The following is a 9,312-nucleotide window of genomic DNA, read 5'->3' as shown; positions in this document are numbered from 1 at the left end:
GGAACTCTTTCAGCCGCCGAACCGGGGTTGCGGGGCCGCGGCCACGAACCCCCGCGGGAGGCCGCGCAGCTGCTCCCACCGCGACCCACGGACCCACGCTGCACCACTGACTGACGGCTCAAGTGGCCAATCCGCGCTCAGGAGCTGAGGCGGGGCACCGCCCATTTGATTGATGGTAGCTCCGTCCAATGGCGCCGCGGGATGGGCTCCCAGCCCCGCCTTACAGACAGGCGGTGGGTCCAATGGCAACGGGAGGGCTCCGCCAGCTTCCCTTTCGACTCTCGCGAGTTTTCCCCCACCGGCTCCCGCACCCCCACCCGCCCGCCGGCGGGTGACTGCGCAGCCGCCATGTTGGTTGCTATGCTGCCTGTATGAGGCGGGAGGGAGGTGATGAGGGGAGGAGGAGGAGGCGGCTGCTGTTCCTCCCACCTTCTCCCCCCCAGACGCTCGCTCGCTCGCCGGCAGGGAGGGCGCCTCCGCAGAGCCCCGCCGCCGTTTCCCTGCCCGCTCCCCTCCGCCTCCCGCCCGGGACTGCGTGCGGGGCGGCCGTGTGCGAGGCGGCGCCGTGCCCCGTGAGGGGAGAGCTGGCCCGCGCCGCACCCGCCCGGCCCCGCCGCCTTGCCTTGTTCTACCCCGGCTCCCGCCTCGCCGCCCCCTCCGGCCGCTCGCTGTGAGGAGAGGGAGGAAGGAGAGGCCGGAGGGGGGGTCCGACGCCTTTCACCTCCCCCCCAGCGCCACCCGGGCTTTCCCGTTCTTTTCTCCCCCAGCTCTTCCCCTTCCCCGTTCCCCGGCCCAGCCGCCGCAGTACGATGTGGTCCTCGCCGCTGCGGCTGGGCGCGGGGCGGCTGCTGCGGCTGCTGTCGCTGCTGCTTCCGAGGCTGCGGCTCGGGCGGTCGCTGCGGGGGAACTGAAGGCAGCGAGCAGGCGGGACGGGCCCGCTCCCGCGCGCGCGCGCGGGAGGCGGGGTGGGGGGGAGGTTGTGTGCGGTGCGGCGCTGCGCTGCGCGGTGCGGTGCTGCGCGCGCGTCCCCGAGCGCCTTTCGGCGCGTGCCCGAGCGCGCGAGCGGGGGGTCGCGGGGCGGCAGCGGCGAGCGCAGCCCCCGCGCCTCTTCCCTCCGCCGTCCCCGCTCCCTCGGGAAGGACGTGGCTGTTATGTGAAGGTAAGGAGGACGCCGGGGCGCTCGGGTCTGCGCGCTGCGGGAGAGAGAGAGGGGCGGCTGCGGCGGTGGGGAGAACGCTCACACGCACACACGACTGTTCCTCCGCATTCCTGTGTTCTCGGCAACCCCTCACCCCCATTGCCGGCTGCGGGGGCCGAGGCTCCGCAGCTTCTCCCCCCCACCCCCTCAGCCGCGTCCCCTCTCCCTCCCCGCAACTTCTCGCACAGGTCGCCGCTGGCGGCGAGCGGCTCTGCCGAGAGCCCTTTTGGGAGAAGGAGGGGGTGGGGGTGAGGGTGGGTGGGTGCCCCTTCTGCCCCCTCGCCTCTGTAAAAGAAAGGAGATCAGCTCCGCGCTGGGGAAGGGTTTTGGGGGGGCCTGTGTGAAACCGGCTCCGGGCCGCGGGGAGGGCTCCTGAACAGCCTTGGGGGGAACGAGCGGCGGGGCCGAGGGCGGCGGGGGGAGTTCGGGGTCTGTGAAATGTGATCGACCCAACACCTGAAACGGAGGTGGTTTTTTTAATTTTTTTTAGCATATTTAATATGAAAGTTTGGATTCCTGTGCTTTCTAGGCACATGTGCGCGTTGCCCTGGATATAGGCAGGAAAATGGGTTTGGGTGCTGTCGTTGCATTCCTCTGGTACATTTTTAGTATCTCCCTCAAGCAGAAGGCTTGTATAATCGCCTGTGTCTATATGCGACAGAGGCTTTCGGTGTACCTGGTGATGGGCTAACTCAAATATACCGTCGCAGCATCAGCTGTACGAGGAATAAAGTCTTTTTCCTAAAACTGGATAGCTGCCGGTGTCGGTGAAACGTGCCCACCACTTGCCTATTCAAAGAATAGATGTCGTTCAGATGTAAAATATACATGAATGAACTTTGTGCTGCTACTTACTTCCAGGGCTTTAGTGTGGCCAAGCTGTTACTGTATTTTTAACTGTGAGATAGAAAATATTTATGAGATTTGTGCGTTATAGAAGTGGTAATGGATCGCAGCTGAATAGTAATGGTTAGGCTGCAGTATGCACGTACATTTTCTCACCCACAGGGCATTTCTCTTGCCCTGAGCTAAACTCTGTTGAATGGTAAGGGGGTTTTGTGAATGCACGTTTGCCTGCTTGCTATTGGCAAATAACCATAATTTCGGGAGCTACTGGTGTGCTCACGCACTTGCAGACATTTATGAGCTCATCACATTGTAAATAAGCACTGTAGGAATACAAGAATAAATTAGATTATGAGTGGTAAAACTATTTTCTTATTAGATATGTATATTGTAGAAAAGTTTTCCAGTTCACTGCCTAAATATAAAATATTCAGTATTGTAATCTTATGGATGCCATTTCCTGGACAATGGATTTCTTGCTTCACTGACCTAAAAAGTTGTTTTTTGGCTTGCACCATGTTGATAAAATAGGGCTCTGAATGATAAGCTTACAGATAGATACATGTGTGTCTATATGTTTCCCAGGCATGTTTTGCTGTATAAACTCACATATGTAACTGTTAGTTTGATTTTTTTTTTAATAATTTTGATGTCATTAGAGTTTCTGTGCATTTTTAGATGATGTTTGTGGGTGTATTTGTAGTTTGTAAAGTTAAATTAAATATTGAAACTCCAATGCATTTTCCTCAAAAGCAGAAATGTCTTAAAATTTTACCTGTTGGAACTTTTTCTATATGCTCATATTAAGTTGCTTTAGAATCAAATTCACCTGCTTAAGGTTTAGTTTGGTGTTTGTTTCCTGTGTAGTAAAGTTTTCCATGAATTATATTGTTTGTTGCCATGCTTTATAATTCTGTTGTTCTACTTATGTCTAGTTAAGGCTGTACACAGCAGTATTGATTGAACAGCCTTGCTAAAAATACTTTCAGGGTTGGGTATGTGTACACCGTAGCAGCAGGAAAGTTAAGCCTATACTGTTTTTCTGTCACTAGAATCAATTTATTACTAGCAGCGACATTTTAAAAACATGAATAAAAGCAAAATCCTCTAATCTGAGAAGTAATGCTAATTGCTTTATGGAGTGGATGAACTCTCATTAACTAACAGGGTTCATGTAGTACTATTACATGTTATTGCCATTAGCATGTTGGAATATATGCTAAGTTAGTACCCAGGGCACAGCGTTTTGGCTCTGATCCTGCAGTGACCCCTGTCTGGGCAGGGGATCCACCTACAGAAAACTGTGCAGGATCTGGAGCTCCAGCAGTCACTCTGTTAGTCAGAAGGCCGATGTTTATCAGGAGCATTTGCTGCCTGTCTGTGTTTTGTGTGTTGTTGACCTTTGTGTTTGTGGGGCATGCTATGTAGGTTTCTGTGTGTGCAAAGAGCTGTAAGGTTGGTGCTCAGAGTAAAAGCCTAAAACAGTAGTGTGCAACATGCTTATTTTGTGGAAAAGAGGGTTTGTTTTGAAATTGCTTTCATGTTGTAACTTAGCCCTGAGAGGTCCTGATCTTCATGTGGTGGGGGTGTTCCATCTCACGGGGGTCTTGTTATCCTTGGTAAGTTATTTTATGAATGTTTTGTTGAGTGCACATGTAAGTTCTGTGCATTGATTTCTGCTCACATATGAAAAGTAGAATGTGTACTCTGCAAGCTTGTTCCGAACAGCTGAGTGGAAGTTACAAGTTTGAGAATGCTGGAGGGGAAGACACTCAGCACAGTTCCCTTAGTCCTGTAAGCTAACCTGTACATTAGGAACAAAGACTAAATGGTTTGCTTGTGGCAGTTTAGACTTTTGGATGAGGTAAATGGGTTGGGTTAAGTGTCTTCTGAAAATTGTGGTGAATTAAAAGTTCTGTTTTAACTATTCAGCTGATCAAAACTTAATTAAAACAATTAGTAGCCATACACATGCTTTGTTATTGTTGAAGTCAATGTGAAATTATTTTTCTTAAGTTGTTAAATAGCATGTTTCTGTGTTCTGTCTTCTTAGGTCTTCATACTACCATTAGTTAGATCCTCTGAAAGATGATTGTTCCTTGCCTCCTCCCCTTTCTGGGTTTAAATTTGGTACAAGATCACATGAATCCCATGCCTTCACATCCTGTTTTTATGTCACCTCGCTTCCATTCTCACCCAATACAAAAATGGTCAAACAAGAGAATCTTTCAGCAGATGGTTGACTGTGGTGGTTTTTTTTTGTTTTGTTTTTTTTTTTTTTTAAATAATACCCCACTTTCACTCTGGTGCTGTCACTTTTCATAAGATGGCCAGACAAAATTCTCATGGAGGTTTATTGCAACTGTAAAAATGGTTGTGTGTACACATAATATGGGATTGTTTGTAGTGGAAAGAAGGAATTGTGAAGGTGGAAGAAAAAGGAGAGAGGGAGAATGGCCTGTGCAGAAGACAAAACCAAAAGAGCTGAACAGTGGCCTGGTAATATGACAGAAGGTCTCTGCTGTCTGGGCCAGCTGTTCCTGTGTGCTTGTTTGGGAACAGAGGCTGTTTTTCCCTGAGGACTTGTAATTCACTGAATTAGCACAAGAATAGTTTTAAGTAGGCTTTTTAAAACCTTTAATTTCTAAAATTTTTCAGTTTGCTGAAAGTTTTCTCATAGAATTACATATCTGCAGGTGCATATTACAAAACTCCATTGTTAATTTTGAGAATTTCAGAATGATTAGAAAGCTATTGCTATTCATCACTTACAAAATAACTTCAAGTTTACAGCAGTTAGTGTGTTCACAGAAATAATACTTCTGTGTCATTTCAGACATGCATGACATACCAGAATTAAATGTCCAGATGTAGGTTACAAGAATATGGTCTTTTTATGGTGGTTTGTGTTACAGCATAATGAAATCTGTGCTGGTTGTGCATCCCAGTATATACTATAGAATATTACAGCTGATTGTCACATAGTTACTCAGGTAGATCAGATGATTTTAAATACATAATGTGAGAGTAGAACCAGCCTCTTTCTCAGCTCATGCATTTCCAAAAAAAGACTTCATTGGGTGATGCAATTGTCACACTTCTTTGTCTTGTACTGCAGTTACTTCTTGGACAAGTTATAAGGCTGGATGATAAATGCAATTCAATTTGCGTGGTCTATGAGATACTGCCATCTCTGCAGCTACTTGAGGAAGAAGGAAATGGCTAATATCCATTTAAAGATAAACAGTATTTAATTATGAGTACTTATGATCTGTAATGAAGAATGCTCTGGGAAATATTTTAACTGAAAGAGGAATGAAGTACAGTTTTCCAGTTTTCACTTGAATTTTCAGGCCATCCGTAAGATTTAAGAGGGAAAAATTGATAATCCATGTCCTGTGGTATGTGTGTTCTTACACTGCCCTTCTGTCCCTTCCTTATCTGGAAGGTAACTAACTGAGAGGATAATGACTGAATTATTCTGCATGACCAAAAGCACAAGTCTTCAAATGAAAATCAAATGTAGTGCTGCAGGAGATTAACTTGTTGTTTTTTTTTAAATTAGACTAATGTAGATTAGATTGAAGGACCATCTATGCTGTTCTCTTATCAACCTGGGATTTAGACTTTAAATTATAAATCACTGAATATCTGATATTAAATGCTGAAAAGCTTGTTCTTACATGCTTTTTTGGGGGTTGATGTTTCAGTTTAAAGGCTGTAGTTGCATGCAATTTTTCTCTTCTGTTTGATAGTTTTCCTAAACTAATTACAAAATTAAGTGTAATCTATTTTTTTGGTATTTGTTATGATTTGGTTTCATTTTGTCCTGTTAACCATGTTTGGGTTAAACAAGTGATCCTCACTTTTTATTTAAAAGGATATTAACTTTTAAGATAAGTTAGTGTAATTTTTCCTAAACCCTCTGGCCAGTTTATTCCATTTGCATACCAACATCTCTCTGCCCTATATAAAAAAACCCAAAGCCTAAACAAAAAAAGAACCAACCCAACAGTCCCCCCCTTCAAAAAGCCCAAAACAAAAAAAACCCCACCAGCCAACCCCCCCCCCAATGTTTTGTGTCAGTTCCAAATGGCAGAAATGCAAAGTAAATTATATCACTAGTGCACCGAAACTGTCTATTCAGTGCAATGAAAGTTACATTTCAAAAATACTTTCTTGGATGAGAGAAGTTTTCAAGTTTTCTTAAGTCTTTTTTTGTTTTGTTTTTTTTTTCCTTTATGGCATCAGTCACGTTTAAAACCAGAAATTGAAACTGTATTTGCAGCAGATAGCTCTCCATCTAAACCAAAGCTGCAGCTGCTAAAAGATAATAGCCTGCTGTGGCTCTTTTGTCTCAAAGGGATGTGCAAACCTACTGTGTCTTGGAAGGAGGATTTCTGGGTTTTCTTTCTGCAGTGGGAGGTAGTTGCAAAAAGAGTCAAGCAAGTGGATTTGATTGCCTGAAATGATTCCTGAAACCAGGAAAAGCCTTCCTGGTTTTAAAGGAAGATACTCAGGTGTGATGTACCAGATACTTGGTATTGTTCTTCTCTCTGTGCCAATAGAGATGCAGTGCTGGACTAACTTCATAGTTAGCTCAGCCCTGAAGAGAAATAAAAACATTAATTTCCTAGTCCTTTAGCTAGAGAAATGGCCAACTTCTCAGTAAGAGTGCACAGAAACGTGCTGGTCAGTGGAAGAACAGTTTTTACTATTAATTCTCTCTGAACTCCTAGGTTAGCAGTTTCCTCTGGATGAGCAGATAATTTCTGGATGATGCTTTGCCTGTGTTTTCCTAAGCCACATCAAATAGTTGTAAGTTGAGAAACATGTTCATTGCAAGTTCAAGCTCTTATACCTCATATGAACAAAAACAAAAAAACCCCAAAGCCCAGAATGGGATCTATTTCTCTCATTTCAGAAAAGATGCTTCCTAGACCTTACAACTCTCTCTCTCTATATATATAACAAATATATATATATATATGTGTGTGTGTGTAATTCAGGCAGGGAATCACATAGTAAAACTGGGTTAATTTTTTGCTTGTTTTTGATTTGTGGTGTTTGGTTTTTTGAAGTGTGTTTGTTTTTCCTGTTTTTTTTTTTTTTCCTCCTCCAACCTTGTTGGTAAAAAAAACTTGCAGTCTTTCCATGAAACTCACTCCAGCTTTGGAGAGAGTTGATATATGTCACCACATTTGTCTGTCTTGATATTTGTGTCAAGCTTTTAGCCTTGAAGCTAAAAGTAGTAGTGAGAGATACTTGACTTCTGAAGTGTGAAAAGGGTTAAATGTGACCAGTGCTGATGAGTAATGATGTGCTGCATTGTAAGTTTGGGGGTTTTTTTCCCCATATGGATTGTGGATGTGCACTATGTGTGCAAGCTTTGTGTTGTCTCTAAACTGCATGCAGCCTCAGTGCTGCTCTTCAAATGTTTTACTGAGTTTATATGGTGTCCCTATGTAGAAAAGATAGGCTTCAGAAGAAGAGACATGCATCAGTTAGTTTGACTTCTTAAAAATAGAATTTTATAGAACTTGGCATTTTAGTTTTAAATCACTGTGGCCTGTAACCTCTAAACTGTGACCTGCTATTTAAGGCCTTCCTTGGATGGGATTCTTGGTGTTTTTGTTTTTTGGGTTTGTTTTTTTGTTTTTGTTTTTTTTTTTTTTGGAGGCAGGCTGCTGCTGTTATGATTGATGCCACGGTCTGATTTTAGTACTTGAGTGCAAATGAGGCTATGGGGGAGACTTGGAAATTCTAATCTGCAAGTAGTTCCCCACTTAGTGTGTTTTAGGCTTGTGTGTTGACTCTGTAAGAAGATATTGCATCCTGTCAGCTCATCTGAATGCACCTGCTTTCTGTGGAGCTGATCTCTTTAAATCTGATGTGTGGAAGGACCTTTCCAGATGTAGTGCCTACAAAAAAGGGGTTTGAAAGATTAAAAGGGAACTGCCTCTTTAAAGCTGAAAGGATGTATCACCTTTATCTCAGTCTGAATGGAGAAGAGGGGAAAGAGGAGAAAGACAGCTGTCCTGCAGTAATTATAAATTGTATAAGGTTTTGGAAAATATAATTAGAAATGAAAGATGAGTATCTTGTTGTTTGGTTGATTCATTTGGTTTGAGTTTGGTTGTTTTTGTTTTGTTTTTGTTTTTTTTTAATATTGGCAAATCTCATCACCTCATGGGAAACTTCTGCTGAACCAGCTGTGGTACAGCCTCAGGAGGGAGCAACAGAAATGCAGAAATGGCAGTGCAATATAACAAATTGATGGGGTAGATACATTATGGGGTCATACCTCCAAATTATTCGAATATTTTTTGGCTTGCTTGTTTTCTGTGAGCTTGGATTGTTAATTGAGATGTTTCAATATAGGGCTGATACAGTTACTTTTAGTTCTGCTTCTGGCCTCTCAAGTTCACAATATGTGCAAATAGCTAAGGAGGGGCAGAATGTAAATGGTAGTAAGAGGGGTTCTTTTACTTTTTTTTTTTTACTTTTGTAACCCTTCACTAATTAATATTTAGCTTCTGGTTTCATCTTATGGTATATTAAAATATGCCATATAGGTAAGATTTATAAACCACTTCATTTGGAAATGGCTTGAACTATTAAACATCCAGATATTAGTCATCAGGACTAAGGAAATATTTTCATTTTGGAGCTCTTTGTTTGGAAATGTTGCTATTTTTTGCTTTGCCTTTCCCCTGTGGTGTGATCTGCAAAAAACTTTGCTTGGTAGAATTTTTGTTACTTTAGAGACTTCAGGCATCGGTGGTACTGTCTTCTCCCTTAGCTCCTAGTATAGATTTGAGGCCTTTGTTCTACAGCTCAGCTCTGCTGGGTGAAGTGATTTGGTGTGTCTGGGGACAGGCAGAATGCAGTGGATGCTCTCTGGGTTCTTTTGTAAAGCAGTTTTTTAGTTTTCATAGTCCATGTGCTTGCAGAAATTGAATTGTTTTCAAATTTTGCAACAGTTGTGTATACTTAACTGAATTTTATAATACACTTAAAGATAGTAAAATATCCGCTTTCTAAAATATGACACTTAAAAGGCTGGGGGAGCTACAGTAAGAAGATGAGTCCTGGGTAGCCACTAAGGTTACCCTTGGTTACACTCAGAATAGAATTCCTCTGTAGAAGACAAGAAAATAGACTGAAAATTAACATCTGACAAAAAGTCCTCCAAGAGGAAATTCCTATGGGAGAACTTCATTCTTGAGATTAATTAAATGAAAAATTAGAAATTCTCTAGATAGCTG

At 43.5% G+C, this 9,312-nt stretch overlaps 1 protein-coding gene across 3 annotated transcripts in view; it reads left to right on the top strand.

Annotated features, from left to right (window-relative positions):
* The first annotated feature begins 1,032 nt into the window (after positions 1-1,032).
* The window catches only part of PTPN4 (protein tyrosine phosphatase non-receptor type 4), a 109,297-nt gene continuing 101,017 nt past the window's right edge, over positions 1,033-9,312 (top strand). For 2 of the 3 annotated variants that reach the window (XR_003987733.1, XM_030453948.1), the window contains exon 1: positions 1,033-1,159. The gene's annotated coding sequence lies outside the window, so the exon portion shown is untranslated. The remainder of the gene's footprint in view (positions 1,160-9,312) is intronic. The other variant, XM_030453947.1, reaches the window with a different exon arrangement.

The sequence above is a fragment of the Calypte anna genome, chromosome 7, assembly GCF_003957555.1.
Source record: "Calypte anna isolate BGI_N300 chromosome 7, bCalAnn1_v1.p, whole genome shotgun sequence".
Taxonomy (NCBI): domain Eukaryota; kingdom Metazoa; phylum Chordata; class Aves; order Apodiformes; family Trochilidae; genus Calypte; species Calypte anna.
Note: the sequence above shows the minus strand (reverse complement) of the source record. Positions and strands in the feature narration are given on the sequence as shown.